This window comes from Megalobrama amblycephala, linkage group LG3, assembly GCF_018812025.1.
Source record: "Megalobrama amblycephala isolate DHTTF-2021 linkage group LG3, ASM1881202v1, whole genome shotgun sequence".
Lineage (NCBI taxonomy): Eukaryota > Metazoa > Chordata > Actinopteri > Cypriniformes > Xenocyprididae > Megalobrama > Megalobrama amblycephala.
In genome coordinates this window covers 18755120-18775865 of record NC_063046.1, presented here as the reverse complement: position 1 = coordinate 18775865, position 20746 = coordinate 18755120, and the positions used below count along the sequence as shown (strand labels likewise).

At 35.3% G+C, this 20746-nt stretch overlaps 1 protein-coding gene across 4 annotated transcripts in view; it reads left to right on the top strand.

Moving 5' to 3' along the window:
• The window catches only part of kcna4 (potassium voltage-gated channel, shaker-related subfamily, member 4), a 40810-nt gene that overhangs the window by 5217 nt on the left and 14847 nt on the right, over nucleotides 1-20746 (top strand). The gene's annotated exons all lie outside the window — the stretch shown is intronic.

The window sequence follows — 20746 nt, the reverse complement described above, 5'->3', positions numbered from 1 at the left end:
ATCTCATGTTTTCTCGCTTCATAATAATAAATCAACAATGCCTTAAATTGCTTAGCAACAAGGGGCTTATTGTCAGAGACGACTAACCGTGCTGTGTTCCCTCGGAATCCAAAAATCCTCAATGCTCATTAAGTCTTCCGAGCTTCATTTTCTGATGTCATAATAGCTGTTACTGTTTTTGTAGACAAGATAATTGCCATTTAATCTCCAGTAAACCGATATTTTGTCATTAATAAGACATACTCTTAGCACACACTACAGGGAGATAACTATGGCCTCCCTCGGCCTGCACATCTCTCACAACAACACGATTACTTGGCCAACGTGTACGTGTGTCACATATGCACACTTGATATTAGATTCTCATAAGTGCCTTACTTTTCTGCATGTTAATCTAGTGACTTGTTACAAGAAACCGTAAGAAGAAAACGGCATTTATCCGCTGTTAATGCTGTCACCTCTATAAACTATGGACACAATGTGCAGTGTCCCTTTTCAGCAGTGATCCTCTTACAGCTTAGTAGATAACAAGTTGTATAATAATGACATTAAATTACAGGCATTGTGCTCTGTCTTTAAGTAAAATATATGTTTTAAGCGTACTATTGCTGTCTATATGACTTCATGCATATAGTTTATAGTTATGCAAATCTTTTAACTCTGAACTTTCTTAATACTTTTCCATACTTTCTTATTTACTGCTACATTCCTGCGTTTATGAATGATTCATTGGTGCTTGGTAAAAAAAAAAAATCTTTGAAGCCTTCATAATCTTTAATCAAAAGTCAATAACGTTACTTAGCTCTTGCTGTGAAATGACTTTCCTTTTTTACATCACTTATTTTGCACGGACTATCAGATCATTTTAACAGTCTAATATTTTAATAGTCTAATAGTCATACTTGGGTATTGTTTTAACAAGCTCATATTCGTTAAACCCAACATGACTTAAATACATCATATTATGGATGTAAAATGGGTTGTGACCAGTAATTCACTTGACTTTAATATTTAGTATTTAAACACTCAATATAAAAGGTGACGTGCCTTACATTTGGGTTGTGTTAGTCCACCTTTGCTATCTATCTATCTATCTATCTATCTATCTATCTATCTATCTATCTATCTATCTATCTATCTATCTATCTATCTATCTATCTATCTATCTATCTATCTATCTACGAGAAAGAGAATAGACTGGTGTATATGACATACTTTTTTTTTCATGCCCTTTGATTTTGTGTGTTATTGTTTTCACTGTTATGGGAGTGTATTGACTGTCCCATTGCACTAAATAAAAAGTGGTAATTAGTACTCTTTGTACTAAATCTTTAGGTTTACTGTTGAAATCTGATATGATATTTAGTAAATGAAGATATATTGATAGTCCTTAAACATTATGGGATTCTGCTTGCTGAGTCATGCAGTACTTTTGCACATATCCACACAGGCACTCATATTCATGATAACCCAGGCTAATAAGCACTCGTTTACAGGTTAATGTTGCATAGCCTGTGGAGAGGTGGTATGCTAGCTCTGTATCTTCATTTTCTGCTGGTGTAATTCATATTGGATTGCACGAGTACTTCACAGCGCTAGTTATTTGCAGTGCTGAACATTTTTGGGCTGTGAAGTAATGACTGTTGCCCATCTTGAGCAGTTTCTCTGGGCCTAAATGTTGTTGTTAATGATTCGTTGAGTCCAAAAGCTGAATCTGCTTAACTTCTGAGGATATTTTTGAAAACAGTCTGTTGTGCTGTAGTCCAGGTCTTGCATTTGTAAAATGTCTGTCAAACTAAAAGTTGGCTTCTTTTTCGCACTTTATTATTTGGCATCTTCTCTCAATCTATCTTCCTCTTTTCTGTCTCTGTTTCTTCCATTTGCCTCCTCTTATCCTTCTTTCACAGTCATTGTAAAATAAGTACCACAGGGTGGAAAAGCATATCCCTCCATTTGTGGCAGCCTCCCTCAGAGACGAAAAAAAACCCCAGAATGTAATTCATGCGAGATCAATGGACTATACAGTTCACAATGCATGTTATTTGTTTAAAATGTAGGTCCGTATGTGAGCGCTTGCTTGTCTGCGAGAGCGTAATAAATCAATAAAACCCTTCACCCACATCACCTTCATAAATATCAGGCTCAATGCCACAGTAAATGGATATTAAAATAGATTTCCTAATATCAATCACCCATGACTATGAAAGACAGTTTGCCACATTGATAGATCAGTGTAGCAGCACTCATTCCCAAAACACTGACTCTCTGTAAATATCAAGACTGGCATTTGAGCAGTGTAGAGGGCCAGAATAATGTGGCATTAGTCCAACCGAAAGCAATCAGCATCACTCCACTCAGGGCATTAATTAGCTGCCGTGCATGATGTGTGTAGTATGACACAGAAGTGTAGCTGTATTTGGCTTGATCACCATACCCACACATACACTGGGGCTTAGCGGATGATGGGAAAATAAACAGCACTATAGATTAGAAACTGGGTTGTCATGGCAGATTTTTCACTCTGTAATCCTCTCATCTTCTCCCTGTACATCTGGGCAGTATACACAACAGCACTGCAGGTGTTAAAATCATTTGGGCAGAAAAACACAAGCTATAGTTACCCTTATGTAACCTTTTAAATTAGCGATTTTATTTCTGCTGTTAAGTGTTGTCCTCTGAACCGTTGTTAGTGTCAAGTGCATTGTGTGGCCCCAAGCACAGGTGGTGTGATGCAGCTGACAAATTAGCATTACTTCTTGTTCTGTGTAGAGCAATGTTTAACATCTTAATGACAGAGGTACATGTTCATGCCCAGAGGGGTACAGACTGGGTTTTTAAGATCACAGGGCTTGATAGTGCCAGTGTACAGGGAGTTTGGTTTAATTCAGAGTCCTGCAGCTAAGACAAGAGGGTCAGTGAAGTTAAGGATTGACCATGATCAAGAAAAGGAATAATCTTATAAAAAACTCTTTGTATTCATGTTGGTTTCATATTGTTTTGGTAATCAGTTATAGAAAAATTGCAGGAATAAAATGATTTGAATTCCCAGAAAAACGCTATATAAATGTAACAAATTATTTACGCATTTAACACACCCGCCCCGCCCCAGACCTACGTAAGTCATTTTACATTTCATACAGTTGATTGGTGACGAACATGATGTAGCCTTTAGAATGCAGTTAGAATGCCTCTAAAATTAAAGATATCAAGATACCCAACAAATATACCCCCATTTGTGGGGAACTATTGGCTTCCATAGTATGGAAAAATACTATGGAAGTCAGTGGTGCCCCACAACTCTTTGGTTACAAGCATTCTTCAAAATATCTTTCTTTGTGCTCAGCAGAACAAAGAAATGTATTCAGATTTGGAACAAGTTGTGGTTAAGTAAATGATAGAATTAAATTTTTTGGGTGAAATATCCCTTTATATTATCTTTTGGTGTAATTTGTCAGCCAAATTTGATGTGTGATTAATTTGTGATTAATTAGATTAATTAATCGCCACATCATGCAATTAATTAGATTAAACACTTTAATCACTTATATATATATAATCATTATGTTTTTGTGTAGTTACATCACATGACATTTTATAACTAGAACTAACCTTGCCTTGTCATGCAAAGGACAAATCATGTGATATTTTAAGATACTTATTGGCCTTGACGCACAGTCATGAGGGTCTGCAGGGGTCCTCTCTATTATATCATTTCCTGTTTTATGTCCCCCCCCTCCCCTCCAGCGTGTTTCTGCAAAGTTGCGCCACGTGACTTTGATTTGAACAATATGCATTTTTTTTTTCAATTACAGTTGCAATCAAAATTATTCAACCCCCTTAAAGGGTTAGTTCACCCAAAAATGAAAATTTTGTCATTAATGACTCACCCTCATGTCGTTCCAAACCCGTAAGACCTCCGTTCATCTTCGGAACACAGTTTAAGATATTTTAGATTTAGTCCGAGAGCTTTCTGTCCCTCCATTGAAAATGTATGTACGGTATACTGTCCATGTCCAGAAAGGTAATAAAAACATCATCAAAGTAGTCCATGTGACATCAACCACAAGCCTTTAACACTTTAACCTGCAAGACATTAAGAGAACATAATTTTATGAAAACAATTCATCAAAGGCTTCAGTAAACTATTATACAAAGTTTATTAATACACATTTGAATGATTACGAAAATGTAAAGTTGATAAAAAAAAATCAAACTGGCTCTAAACATACGTGTACAAAATTATTCAACCCCCAAAAGTCAAATTTTGTGCAGAATCTTTTATTCTTTATAACCTCCAATAAACGCTGCCTGTAAGTGCTTAGAAGCTTCTATCACCTCCCTAATGCAATCTTGGCCCATTCATTGCTTGAAAAAAACTTCCAGATCACTGAACACTGAGCATCTCCATGGTAAAACACGGAGGTGGTCCAGTCTTGTTAAGGGGCTGTTGCAGGAAGTAGAAATCTTGACTGTATGAAGGACATCATGAATTCTTTAAAGTATCAAGCCGTTTTGGCAAAGATGGTGATGCCTTCAGTGCAAAGACTGAAGCTTGATGATCAATGGACTTTCCTGCAGGACAGCCGTCCCAAAGTATAAATCTACTTAAAATTGTAAATATTTGGTGGAATTTGTAGAAACCAAAGACTATCAGTGATCGGGAAGCTTTTTCAAGCAAGGAATGGGCCAAGATTGCAGTAGAGAGAAGACAGAAGCTTCTAAGCACTTACACTTTTATTGGAGGTTATAAAAAATAAAAGATTCTTCACAGAATTTGACTTTTGGGGGTTGAATAATCTTGTACACTTATGTTTAGAGACAGTTTTTTTTTCTCCAATTTTACATTCTCTGAATCACTCAAATGCATATTAATAAAATGCCTTTGATGAATTGTTTTCATAAAAAGTTGTTCTCATCAGCAAAATGTCCCCCTTAACTTGCAGGTTAAGGGGGTTGAATAATTTTTATTGCAACTGTAAATAAAAATCAAATATTTTATTGTCAAGAATTTCTTTTAATTAGGCTTTTTTTTTCTTCAATATGATATCAGGAAAGTTTTATTTTGTTTTCAAAAGGGTCGTTGTAATCCAGAAATAAAAACATGCCTATCAAAGAATAGATGTATTCAATCATTGTACAGTTGCAAGAAAAAGTATGTGAACCACTTGCATAATCTGTGAAAATGTGAATAATTTTAATAAAATAAGAGGGATCATACAAAATGCATGTTATTTTTTATTTAGTACTGTCCTGAGTAAGATATTTTACTTAAAAGATGTTTACATTTAGTTCACAAGACAAAACAATAGCTGAATTTATTAAAACAACCCCATTCATCAGTATGTGAACCATTGGTTCTTAATACTGTGTGTGGTTACCTGATGATCCACGATGTGATGGTTGTTCATGAGTCTCTTGTTTGTCCTGAGCAGTTAAACTGAGCTCTGTTCTTCAGAAAAATCCTCCAGGTCCTGCAGATTCTTCAGTTTTCAAGCATTTTTTGCATATTTGCACCCTTTCCAGCAGTGACTGTATGATTTTGAGATCCGTCTTTTTACACTGAGGACAATTGAGGGACTCAAACACAACTATTAAAAAAGTTCAAATATTCGCTGATGCTCCAGAAGGAAACGCGATGCATTAAGAGTCGGGGGGTGAAAACTTTTGAACAGGATGAAGATGTCTCAATTTTTCTTATTTTGTTTAAATATCATTGTTTTTCATTTAGTACTGCCCTTCAGAAGCAACAGAAGATAGTTGCATGTTTCCCGGAAGAAAAATTAAGTACAATTTACCTTGATATTTGAATTCAAAAGTTTTCACCCCCTGGCTCTTAATGCATCGTGTTTCCTTCTGGAGCATCAGTGAATGTTTGAACATTTTTTAATATTTATGTTTGAGTCCCTCAGTTGTCCTCAGTGTGAAAAGACGGCTCTCAAAATCATACAGTCACTTCTGTAAAGGGTTCAAATATGAAAAAAAAAAATGCTTGAAAACTGATGAATCTGCAGGACCTGGAGGATTTTTCTGAAGAACAGAACTCAGTTTAACTGCTCAGGACAAACAAGGGACTCATGAACAACCATCACAAAACATAAAAACAGTTGTGGATCATCAGGTAACCACACACAGTATTAAGAACCAATGGTTCACATATGAATGGGGTTATTTTAATAAATTCAGCTATTGTTTTGTCTTGTAAACTAACTGAAACATCTTTTATGTAAAATATCTTACTCAGGGCAGTACTCAATAAAAAATAACATGCATTTTGTATGATCCCTCTTATTTTGTTAAAATTATTCACATTTTCAAAAATTATGCAAGTGGTTCACATACGTTTTCTTGCAACTGTATGTGTGATTTTGTCCTTTTAATGTATTTTGGAATAAATTAACAGATAGGACAGAAAATAAGTGTCACGTCATTGCTCCAAGAGTTGATTCAGGGAAGATTTAGTGCTTCTAACAGAAGGGTCTTTCACCCTTAAGTCATGCCTGCTGAGTTTAAATAGTCATATTTTCCTGGATTACAGACAGAGTGACTCTGCACCTAAATGTGTGGAAGAATAGACTTGTTGAACAAATATTCCTTTTCTCCCGGTTGTATTCCATGAGGAAGTTTAAAGCTCAGCTCTATTGTTGTCAGCATATCCCTCCTTGACATGTTTGTTTGTGTGGTTGACTTGTCACGAGCACGCACAAACACACACACATAGACAAAAACACTTCCCTTCGGGGTTTAATAACACTCCCATTGGGCAGGGCACGGGAGGTCAGGATGTGTGTGTTGCTGAGCAATTCTGTCTTGTTGGGTTGTGTTTCTCTTATCTGACGGCTTATGCCCGGAGGGTCAGGGTGCATTGTCTGTACTAATAGGACTGACCCCTCTGATGAGAGACCCAAGATGGGACACACGCAATGGGACGCTCTAACAAACTTCATGACCTTAGCAGAGGCCAGCATATCATGTCTGCTTTCTGCATTCACATCCAGCAAGAAGAAGAGCTAGTGATTGAAAAAGTAATCAAATACAATGCCAAAAGCTCCCGAAGCTATTTTGAAAATGATTGGTAGTACGTCTGTGTCATATGACAACCTAGTTCATTGCTGTAGTGTGATAACATGCAATTAATGATAACATTTCAATTGGAAATGAAATAGATGTTCCCTCCAGCTGACCTGCCATTTTGTGTCAAATTATATTTTGACTCTATACGTATGTATTTCCTTAGTATACTGCAAGTAATATCTGCTTGAGTTGTCTTTCATTTGACCGACATATGCTTGCGAACACACTTCAGAATGGCAATAATGCTGAAGGAATAGGATACGCAATGCAATTGAATTCTGCTCAGAGTAAATCCTGTTCTCAAGATATTGTGGAAAAAATGACTGATGCTTCAGGATTGCTCAATATGATAAACAGTAAAATGTGAATATCACTAGATGCCAGATCTGTAGTAAAAATGACTAAAGTTGTTGTCAGTTTTGAACAAGAATAAACTGTAATTTAAATAAGAAGAGTGAAGATCGAAGGCAGTCCCAGTCAGACATTTCCAGCATAAATAACATCATTATATCATCATCACAATTGAACTTGGCATGTGCTAGAACATTTCTGGAAATGGAGAGATTTCAGAATCTTATTCTCAATACCTCAATTTTAAAGGATCTAATCATTTATATATATGTACGTATATAAATGTAGTTATTAGAGTTGACAGCAATTCGATCTGAATTACGATATTTTTATATGATTCCCTAATGTATCTTAGCCAAGACAGAGAAGAAGGACTATTTCAGACTATTTATTGCACCAAAAGTAACTTAAAAGGAAAAGCATTATATACCTAGCAATATAGGCTACTTGGAACGCAACAAATAATTCAAAACAAACATCATGGCCTGAGATAGAGAAAATACCAATCTATATACAAGATAATCTAAATAATATGATTGTAATGTAAATGTGAAATAATCAGCTTTTAAAGCCACATTGCATACAGATAATGATGAAGAAGTTTAAAGACTCAATTTTGTGCTCAATTATTTCTGAATTAAAAAGTTATACACAAAGAAATGAATAGTACATTTGAAAAATGTATGTTCATTGTTAAATTCATGTACATTCACATGATACAGTATATAGCTCTAATAAAAGATGAGCTATTTAACATACCCATACCTTCATTGGGGCAGACATATTAATATCACATGACTACCCTGCTGTTATTGGACACTTGTGGAATAAATTTTATGTCACTGACTTACGAATAGTGCATTTCTACAATGGAAGTTAGTGTGATCCTGCATCCACTCTGTTAGAGGTCAGCATAAAGTCCATGGTGACCATTGGCATCAATAAATTACTTAGTGCACATTAAATTAATTTGTTTATGGAAGCTTGTTTCCGCCACAGAATAAACAAAAAAAAAGATAATTGTGACTTTTTGTCTCACAATTCTGACTTTTTTTCTCACAATTGCGAGTTTATATCTTGTAGTTCTGACTTTTTTTCCCCTCAGAATTATGGGATATAAACTCACAGTTGCAATAAAAAAAGTCAGAATTGTGAAATATAAATGTGCAATTCTGACTTTTTTCTTGCAATTGCGAGTTTACATCTCACAAATTTGACTTCTTTTCTCAGAATTGTGATATAGCTAAACTCACAATTGCGCAATTATGTGGAAAGAAAGACCAACTTTATTTCTCAGAATTGCAAACATATCTCGCAATTCTGACTTTATAACATGCAATTGTGAGTTCTATCACGATTCTGAGAAAAAAGTCAGAATTGTGAGATAAAAGTCGAATTTTTTTTTTTTTTTTATATTCTGTGGTGGAAACAAACTTCCATATTTGTTTCTCTAGTGGCCATTGCACTGAGTTGGATTACCAACTGAATCAATGGTCTGAACACACCTGTACTTGTTATTGGTGGTTTATTGGCAAAACAAATGAAGTGTTACACCCCTAGTTATTAGTTGCATCACAGCAAAGACACATCTCCCAAATGCATAAGATCGAATTGTATAACAATTCAGTTTCTTGTCCTTCCTTGTCAAGTTATTCAACCATCCATTCCCTCTAAATGACTCCATCTTTCAAGATGTGACATTGTAGTGTCCTGGGGAGGTACGTGGCCTTGCTCTGCATTATAGACCATCTCCAATCCAGAGCACACATACACACTCATCAGGAGAAAGGAATTACAAACGGGACTGACTATGCCCTGATGTAATTCCTGCTCTGTTTGCTGGTTATAGGCAGACAGCGAAGCCAAGCGGGAGTCAGTGACCTTCTGACATTCATGCATTTGGAAATACAGCATGGAAACTGCTGAGCTGTAAATGCAGTATGCTGCTGCACAAGCAGGCCCATAATTTCCTGCATGTTGTCTATGGATCTTATGATATAGCAGCTGAAATAGCCTATCAGCTTCTAGCACTGGACAGCCATTTATGTTTCCCCTCTTGCTGAGCAAGGAAGTCTTCATTGTTGTGATAATTCTGGTCTGAATGTTTATCTTGGTGGGTTTCCTGTGCTTTAATTGGCTTGTCATGCTGCCCCCAGAGAGCAGGCTGAGAAACTGCAGTCTAGGCCTCTGGAATTAGCCATCGCTTCCTGTCTCTCTGTGGGACAGACACACTGATGTTAGTATAAACGGAGACTAATGTGTTTTTTGTTATTATTATTTATAGTACTGCTGTGGTGGGTACAAGAGCATCTATGGCTTTTCTCAGGAGAGTTTCTTTTATTTGCCTCATTTAGTTGTTCTGCTAACCAAACATTCAAAGCAGATTTGCTTGTGGAAGACCATCACAGGGACCTACTGTAAATCTTTTTATAGCAACAAAATGTTTTCTTGTAACACTTGAAAAAATACTATAAAAATATATTTGTTGTTTTGGTAATGTTGTCTTCAAAGAAAAACGCATTTTACTTTACAAGATACTTTACAAGATATAAATTCATGGTTGAGGTGACATTAATGTATGATCATTTTAATGTATGATAATTTTATGAAAGTCCCATCCAGATTTACACTGTGAATGTAATGAGGTGACGTGATAACCGATCACCTGCCATGAGTTTTTTATTGAAATTGTTTTTGATTCTTACTGTTGTAAGTGCCAGATGTGTTTACAATAATTTAAACTAAACAAGAACCAAGTAATAACTCTAGATTACAATACATTCATTCTAATACATCAATGATTTAATTTAGTGCATTTCTACTTTGTGGGTTGAAACTTGAAATGCACTAAATTAAATCATTGATGTATTAGAATGAATGTATTGCATTTTATCTTGATTGCTTGTATGCAGTCTCTGCCAAAATGTATCTGCAAACTTTACATATTTATTCAAATAAGACTCTTTCCTTCCCCTCTCTAGAGTTACAGACAGATAGACAGATGAGGCCTAGCAAGATGATTGACTTCCCCCTTGTTGTTCTGTCTGCAGGAATGGAGGGAGAGTTTTTTTCTTCCCTTTCCATTCTCCCACCCTCTACCAGCCTCTGTATAGCTATAAAGCTGTCTTAGTTTGGGGGGCGGAAATGTTAATGTTGCCATGGAAACCTTAGCTAAAATCTATTTTATGGTACTACCTCCAGAGTTATGTGTGCGTTTGAGGGAGAATGAGAGAGGAAGCAGAACTTGTTTGTTGCTTTATTTATTTGTTAAGTTTTGCTCAATAACTAGATGATATAGATGATAACAGGCAGAGTTTTTTCACGTGTTTCACGCAAGGGTTTTTTCACTGAAGGAGGTAGTGAATGTTTATTTTGAAGGCAGTGAATTAAAAAAAGACTTTTTGATGTGACTCTACTCTGTTAAATAGTATGTTAATATAAACATGAGAATATTATAGTCTTGTTTTCTTGTTTCGTGCAATGTTGATAAAATCTCAAATGGAAATTAAGTATGAATTTACATTAGAAAAAAGAGTGTCACTATTATATTGGCTGGTCTCTGTGTGAAATTCTCTCTCTCATAATAATTATATACCCGTGTTGGTGGCTTAAAGGATTAGTTCACCCAAAAATGAAAATCCTGTCATTAATTACTCACCCTGATGTCGTTCCAAATCCGTAAGACCTTTGTTCATCTTCGGAACATAAATTAAGATATTTTTGATGAAACCCGTCACCCTTCTGGCCGGTAGACCTCAACGTCATTACCAATTTCAAAGCCCAGAAAGGTAGTAGAGACATTGCTAAAATAGTGCATGTGACTACAGTGGTTCAACCTTAATGTTATAAAGCGACGAGAACGCAGCGCTTCCAGGTTCTACATTAGAACGCCAACTCATTATTGGCCGGCTCCTGCGTCAGCATCGCATGCGTCATGCTGCTCACATGAACAGCGTTGGCCAATACTGATGTAGAACCAGGAAGCGCTGAATGTAAACAATGTAGGAGAATGACACAGAAGAGAAGATATTGTTGAAAAAAGTATTTATTTTTGTTTTGTTTTTGTGCACAAAAAGGGGAACGACATGAGGGTGAGTAATAAATGACAGAGTTTTCATTTTTGGGTGAACTAACCCTTTAATGCAACTAATGTCACAAATGTGTCACGGCATGTAGTTCTATAAAAAAAGCTTAGTTGTTAGAAGAAGTGCAGGACTCGACAGTCACTTTATGAGCTCATCTCTTTATGAGCAAACAGAACGTCTTGTCCAGAGAGATCAGAGTTGGAGAACTGTGTGTATATAAACACACACCAATCATTATTATACAGTCACTTTAGTAGAGTGCTTGTATGTCTTACATCTGATTAACTCATGTCACTTATGTCAAGTACAAAAAACAGTGAGAAAACTATCATTATTGGCACTGAAAGAGTGCATTACTTTACAGCTCCTAATAAAGCTAACAGTCAAATGTGAGTCAGATTTTCTTTAATTTGACATTTGGCAAGTGTTAATTTTGAACTCTGGGCACATATATGAGAAAGGTATGTTTACACAGAACTTTTTAATGAGCTGAAGGGACATGAATATATTTGCAGAGTAATCACAATTGCAGGAAACAGTGTATCATAGGCAGAATTGTTGTCAAGAAAAATATAGAGAAAAAAACACTGGTTGTCATGGAAACAGTCAAGTTTAAGGCACAGAATGAAAAGGGTAGATTTCTAAACCATTCTACCCACAACGGTCATTCATTTTCTTCATTTTATTCACCAGCTCATTCCACAACAGTAAAACATTTTCAGCACTGGCCACTCGAGGAGTCGTGTCCCCGCCCCGGCACTTCTTAAACCTGCCTATATGATATTTTTTCCCCCTCCATCACTCACACTCCGTCTCGCTCGCTGTGTTCTCCCGCTCAGTTATCTGTATTGTTTATACTGATTCCATATTCATTGCAGTGTGGCGGTAAACGCCACGACTCGGCTCATGATATCGCTGCCGCTCCCTCAGGCTTTGCTGCATGCAACATGTGGAGCACTTAAGTGCTTTCCTTCTCCTTACTGTCTGAGAGAAGGCTGGATCCCCAAGCACAGCTCATCATGGCAGCTGCTGCCCTCTTTCCACATGGATTTTGACAAGTTTCTCCCTGTCGCTTAAATAATGCAAACTCTCTTGCCTCAGCTTAGCACAGTTAACCACAATGACACTGTGTGTTTGTTCTGTATGTTTCTGTAAGAATTACACAATTGGCTGATTTGTGTACTGACGATAATTGTACACTTTTAATTCTAATATTACCAGTAAACAAGAGGATTATAAGTAAATCATAGAGATGTGTTGAAATGTCCAATTTTAGGTCTTTCCTTACAGTTCAGTCATGGCCATAGCCAGCTACGAGGTTACCGAGGTCCGGACCTCTGTATTTTTTCCGAGGTGTATATAATAAATATAAATGTTGTGAAATAATTGCATAATACATTAACTCTGCATTAGTGCTGCAAGAATATTGCACAGCACCAAGATAAGATGCAAGTTGCTAAACGAAACATTTCATATTTGATAGCTGTTTTAGAATATAAAAATGTTAAACGATCGACAAAAATAATCAGGGATGCAAACAATTTTTTTTTTTTTATCTAATTTCGTCATTTTGAATTGAAAATAGGCCAATATAATTTATGTGATTATGTAATGTAATTATTAGTAACTAATGTGAGGGGACAAGAAACATTAACAAAGCCATTTTCATCATATTAGGCATAAGATTAATAATGAATGTGCACATATTGTGAATAAATTTAGTGAACTTGGTTACCTAGCTTTCCTGGTAGCCTTCAGTAAATTAACTTGTCTAAGAAGATGATTTGTAAAACATAAATATCTGTTGACCCTATATTTACTTCACTGACACAAATGAAAATGAAAAGACAATCAGTCTAAGCTCAGCTTTAGGAGGGGAAGAGACAGGGCAAGATAAGGAGACTAAGAGAAAAAGAAAAGAGTGTAGTACAAAACCATTAACATATTTACTGACATATATCTTGAGACTTACTGATATAAATAGTATAATTTAACTTACTTGGAGTACTTCTTTATTGCACAATGCACATTTCTTAATATTAAGCCTAAAATGTGTTTTAATATCACTATTAGTACGGATAGTAGGATCACTGTATAATATCATTCTTTAAATGCAAGATATTTGAAGTATACATGAAATAGTTCCACTTTAGCACAATCAAATATACTTAAATATATCTTTAGTTGGACCTCAGCACTATTTCCGAATAACTAAAGGGCATTAAGTACAAAATTAGTTGCTATAATTTAGCAGACTTTAAGTATACCAATTTAGTATACCAAAAGTACAATTGCAGGGTACTTACATTTAGAAACATAAATAGGTAAATGCATTTGTAGTACACTTATAAAATAAATGTATTAATACATTTTGGTATATATATATATATATATATATATATATATATATATATATATATATATATATATATATATATATATATATATATATGCCCCCAAGCCCCTGTAACAAGATCAAATTTGGGACCTCTGTGATAATAAAACCCTGCTTATGGCATTGGGTTCAGTAATGTGTTCATTTGAGTTTTCCAAAGGAGCAGTTTCAAGACGCTTGCAACCTATTTCTCTTCTGTAATCAGAAACGGAATACTCAACAAAAAATAATATAGGATGAGACTTGATTTTGTTCTCCAGGAATTGATTGGATCATTAAAAGGGGTGTTACAAATCAGAATGAAGCCAGGTGGTTGGAGTTAGAGGGATTTGTGATATCAGCCTAAAGTGAAAGTCATTTCAGAGGTGGAGAATCTGAAGATAAAAGGTTATGAATTATTTTAAATATCTAAAGTATTATTCATGTTATTCTACCTCTGTGCAATGGAATATATATTTTGCTAAGCCTTTAAGGAAAACAATTATTTTTTTTTTATTAAATGATTCTTCTTAAAGGGTTAGTTCACCCTTTATTCATCTTCGGAACACAAATTAAGATATTTTGATTAAATCCGATGTCTTAGTGTGAGGTCTCTATTGACAGCAATGCCACTGAAAATCTCAAGATCCATAAAGGTACTCAAAACATATTTAAAACAGTTCATGTGACTACAGTGGTTCTACCTTAATATTATAAAGCGTCGAGAATACTTTTTGTGCGCCAAAAAACCCCCCAAAATAACGACTTTTCAACAATATCTCGCAATGGCAGATTTCAAAACACTGCTTTGGAGCTTTACGAATCGAATCAGTGGTTCGGAGCGCCAAAGTCACGTGATTTCAGCAGTTTAGCCATTTGATAGGAGATCCGAATCACTGATTCTTAAAAGCTCCATAGCAGTGTTTTGAAATTGACCATCACGAGATATTGTTGAAAAATCGTTATTTATTTATTTATTTTTGGCTCACAAAAGTATTCTCGTCGCTTTATAATATTAAAGTAGAACCACTGAACTCACATGAACTGTTTTAAATTTGTTTTTAGTACCTTTATGGACCTTGAGAGTTTCAGTGGCTTTGCTCTCAGTAGAGGTCTCACTGAGCCAACGGATTTAATCAAAATATCTTAATTTGTGTTCCGAAAATGGACAAAGGTCTTACGGGTGTAGAACGACATGAGGGTGAGTAATAAATTACATTATTTTCATTTTTTGGTGAACTAACCCTTTAAGGTGAATGTGTAATAAGCTTATACTGTAATTGACAAGAACAATACAACAACGTAATTCCTTTTTTATAAGAATTTCTACCTTTTATAATGTTAAGCACACACTTTTAGATACAGCTAGATTGTTTTTTCCTCAAATCTTTCCAGTATATACTTGTTTAGGTCTTGTCACACAACATTCGTTCTCTCTTTGGTGACATTGCACTTTACATCTTTCTTGTATCTCCCACCACCTAGCTGCCCTGATTTCATTTATATGAAGTTTGAAAAATGGCAGTAGACTCTAGTGCACATTGTGAGCTTGTGAGGGAGATTTGTCTCACTCTAGAAATACTCTTCAAATACCCGTGTAGATGAAGCAGGCTTATATAAAGTGGATTGTCCAGACAGTAAAGCGAATGCTTGAGACTTTGAAGCAAGACATTTCATAAAATTGTGTTGACATACTGTAAAAGTGACATTTCTGCTAGATAATAAGTTAAAAGGCAGTCTACATCTATATTGGTTTTGTTTTAGAGTAGCAGATTCTCTTTAATTCCTCAAAGATGTTCATTCTTTTCTCATTGAAAATTCCTTTTATTTGTTTTCCATTCACTGTAGCCGCAATATATGCAGCTACATGTGATCCAACCACCGTCGCTTTATTCATTTTTGTTAGGCTGACTGCTAATGTAAATGGCATCTTGAGCCCTGAGAGTATTCATTCATCTGTCACAAATTGCAATAACCAAACACGAAATGCATAACGCTATGCCTCAGTGCATACGACAGAACTAAGTATTCCTGCAACAGATAATGTCAGGTAAAGCATTATTGATTCGTGCATACGTACGTGTGTTTATGTGTATGCTTATGTGTGAGTGTATGTATGTGAATTTGTGTTTGGAGGAGGCAGAGAAAGCATTTTAATCCAACGACTGTGCAGCTTAGACGCTGACAGCTGAATCATAGGCTGCTAGGGCAGAAGGAGAAAAATCAATGGCTTTTAAATTCACTTTGTGAGGTAATATCAAAGGCAGTGACTGTTGAATCGCAAATAAGTACATGGCTGCGTGCAGGTGTTATGCAGAGGTTGTTTTCAGCATGCACTGGGCAACAGCATGATGAAGATGCTTGACGCTGATAAAAACTCTCAAGACCTCCCACTCACCTTCACTCAATGCTGAAAAAATGTCTATCAGCTGCAACAGCTTGAAATCGCAATTTATTATTGCTTCTTTGGTTTGAATGCACCAACAATGGGTCCATCGACTGTACATCACCCATCAACTGAAACATATTAGGCAGATTTCATCAACCGAAATTGTAATAATTTTTAATTAAATATTATTTATTTATTATTTTATGGTATGCATTTGAGGTAGAACTACTGTGCATTTAAGGGGTGGACTGTTTAGGAAACCTGTTTCAGTACAGTCATTATTTTTCAGTTCTGTTAGGTGATGCTAGTGGTGCAGAAATTACACAGTTTCCTTTTAAAGGGATAGTTCACCCATAAATGAAAATTACCCCATGATTTACTCACCATCAAGCCATCCAAGGTGTATGACTTTCTTCTTTCTGACTCATACAATCAGAGTTATATTAAATAATGTCCTGGCTCTTCCAGCCTTTATAATGGCAGTGAATAGAGGATTTTGAAGCCCAAAAAAAGTGCAACCATCCATCATAAAAAAATATTCATATGGCTCCAGGGGTTAATAAAGTGATGTTATGCATTTGTGTAATAAAAATAACCATATTTAAAACTTAAAAACTAAAATAACATGCTTCCAACAGATGGCCGTGCGCACGTCGACTTACGCCAAAAGAGTAAGCCCTAATGTGATGTAGGAGTAGCGTAAGCTTAGACACCTCCCACTGTTCAAACATATAGGACTAGGCAACAAACTCAAGCTCCTCTTCTCTTATATCAAATCCTCCATCATTTCACTTTAGACTTCTAATTCACGACCGGTGTTTTGTTTTGCTCTATCCTCTGTGCTTCCGTGTTCGTCCCTATGTCATGCATCAGGTCAGAGTTCACTCTTTCCCTGTAAATCAGTGCATAGGGCCATCTGTCGAAACCTAGTTATTTATTTTAGTTTTCAATGCATCGCTTTGCTTTAGAAGGCCACTATTTTATTAATCCCTGGAGCCATGTGGATATGTTTTGTGATGGATGGTTGCACTTTTTTGGGCTTCTAAATCCCATTCTCTATTTAGTGCCATTATAAAGCTTGGGAGAGCCAGAACATTATTTAATATAACTCTGATCATATTCGTCTGAAAGAAGAAAGTCATATACACCTAGCATGGCTTAAGGGTGAGTAAATCATGGGGTAATTTTCATTTTTGGGTAAACTAACCCTTTAAAGGTCTGGTTTTGGACTGATTATGTATGGAAAGTCACAAAAAGTTGGGTATTGGAATTGTCTTTTCTGTTAGTGACATTCTGTTGTGTTCTGCGGTCTGTCTGCCATTTCACAAAACATTTCTAGCAGTTTGAGTTGGTCTATAGTTAAAGATGTGGCTTTGAAGTATTTAACCTTAAAATCAAACCCCACTTTCACGTTTCATTAGCTATAATCACTTTGCGCTTGAGCAAGGCACTTGGGACAGGGATAGTTCACCCAAAAACTATAATTGTGTCAGTGTCTTGAAACTGTATGACTTCTTTTCAGTGGAACACAAAAGTAGTTAATTATCAAAATGTCCAGGCTGTATTTTTTTTTTTTTTTTTTTTTAATAAATGGAGCTGTTATGCTCCAGAAATACAATACAAGTAACCCGCATGACTTGTGCACCATGTTTTCATTATTCCAAGTCTTTTGAATCAATACAATAGCTTTTTTTGTGAGCTACAGGCCCTAAATTAAGTTGTTATTCACCCAAAAGGCTCACATTTTGCAGCTTATGTGCATTGTATTTTAAATTGCTTTGGAAAGAAACCATGTACGAAATGATCATTAACATGTTTGTTAACAGGCACCCACTAACTTACCAGCATTGACTTTTTTTAGGGCAGCAGTAGTACAGGGCATATTCAATGTAGCGGTCTGTGACATTGTGATAGTCTTACATTGTACCACCCATTGCTGGAAGGCCAGACGGTGTTTCTCATGGCTGTACAGCGAGACATAATTGGCATTAGGCAGATCCCGTCTGAGGCATTAGATCTGTCTTCCTCTAATAGGGATGAAGGTCATTGGCAGCATAAATCTAGCACATGAAAAGAGATGAAAACGGGCACGGGATGACTGCTGATATAATTTCTGTTTCAGATAAGTCTGTGTGATTGATGAGGTTGAAACCAAACAATAAATCTCCTCTCAGGTGAAGAGAAGCAGAAAGGCACTGGCACACTTGTGTCCCTCCTTTTAGATCACTCACAATCCATTTATGCTCTGAATGATCAGACATATTGGCATTCGACTCTATCACAGGTAGAGAGAGGTGTGAATCAAAAGCAGACACTCTTGGCTTCATAATCTCTGTCACATTCTGCATGTTCATTGGTTAATGGATTGATTGGTAATGATTATAGTCTGTAAGAGACACTGTACATTGACACCAAAGTCTACGCACAGCAGCATCACCCATGTCGGCTCACAAAACTCTGACCTATCCTGGATGAAGATCAGTTACATGATCACATGCGTTATGTAGAAGTGTGTTTTATTCTTAGTCTTTAGGCAAGAGGAAATTAGACTAAAAGTAATATATAGACTGTACATACTACTGTTAAAAAGTTTGGGGTCAGTAAGTTTATTTTCAAGGACACATTACATTCATCATAAGTGACATTATTTTGAACTTTATATACATCAAATAATCCTGACAAAATGTATCACAGTTTCCACAAAAATATTAATCAGCAGAATCATTTTCAACATTGAAAATAAGAAATATTTTTTGAGTATCAAATCAGCATATTAGAATGATTTCTGAAGGATCATGTGACACTAAAGACTGGAATAATGATGCTGAAAATTCAGCTTTGCCATCAGAGGAATACATTATATTTTAAAACAATTCAATTTAAAAGAGTTATTTTTAGTACTGTCAAACAATTAATCGCATTTAAAATAAATGTTTGTGTTTACATAATATGTGTGTATGCTGTGTATATTTTATGTATATAAATACACAAGCATGTATATTTCACAAAATATATTTATATATAAAATATATAATATATTTATATAATAATAAATTATATGTAAATATAAAAATTTCTGAAATATTCACATGTATTTTTGTATATTTATATATACATAATAAATATACACAGTATACACACATATATATATATATATATATATATATATATATATATATATATATATATATATATATTGGATGTGATTAATCGCGATTAATCGTTTGACAGCACTAGTTATTTTAAATTGTAATAATATTTCACAATATTTCTGTTTTTGGTTCATACTGACCCTAATTTTTTTAAAATGTTTTTTTGTACATAAAATATATATAAATATTTCTGATATGGGTATTTACTTTTACATAAACTGAGGTGAATGCAAACCACATATCAGATTACAAGAATGTAGTAAATGAACACAGCTTAATTGTGTTTTTATGTTTCTTATTGGGGTATTTGAAGTCGAGACCGGTGCCAAGAGAGAATCCTGAATTAACTGAAGCTTGATAATTTAATTGAAACATCATTTTACAGAGGAATTAGTCAGACAGTGATGTCCCTATTTGGACATGTAACTCTCAAGTGTTTATGTAAATTTCATGCACACATCTGTTTGTACATTTTAACATTTTGTTGCTAGAGGGAGAGTGTACAATTAAATCTGTTAGACTTTATCCATTTTTACTATTCCCCTAATTTAAATCTATTAATAAACACTGCCTCAGAGCAACACCACTGACAAGCCTTTTTTAACGTCATTCTGAACATTGCCCTTTTTAGTCACCATGCTGCTACAAGAACGTGTTTGTTAACACTGCCAGAAGCATCCGCTAAAAATGGAGTTTAATAACCCTCTACAAGCTAAAACGTCCGTACACTGACGCAAAATTGGTTGCTCATCCACTTGGGGAATGCACTATTTTGTTTTCTTGAAATTAAGTGGCTGTTAGAAGGGTAAACCTGCAAATAACCTCTAATAACATATATTCACCTTGATTTATGCTTTAGTATGTGGAAGAGAATTAAAAGATATAACTGCGTTTGTGGTCCTGACTCTCATTAAACTTTTTACTAATTTATTTCCATTGTCTGAGTTTCTTTCTTTCTTTTAAAACTAAATTTTTTTAGATACATTTTTGTTATTTGCATTTTCAATATGAAGTAAGTAGGGTGTATGTTTAACATGACAAGTGTATGCGCTCCAGTCTCATTTTTACCCTGGAAAGTGCACACTAATATTCAAGGTCAAGCTTCACTGCGCAACTAAATTAGTGAAGGGTTTTTAAGAGCTTAATACAAAGTCTTGTGTCACATTACTGGTTATACAGTGTATATTCAGTGTACATGTGTCGGATTTTAGCTCTCCAATTATTAATCCACTTCATTCAATTTTATGGAATTAGAGATGTTTGTGATGGATGAATCAAGAAAACGATCTCTAATTGTAAATGCTTTGCTGTCAAACTCAAGGCT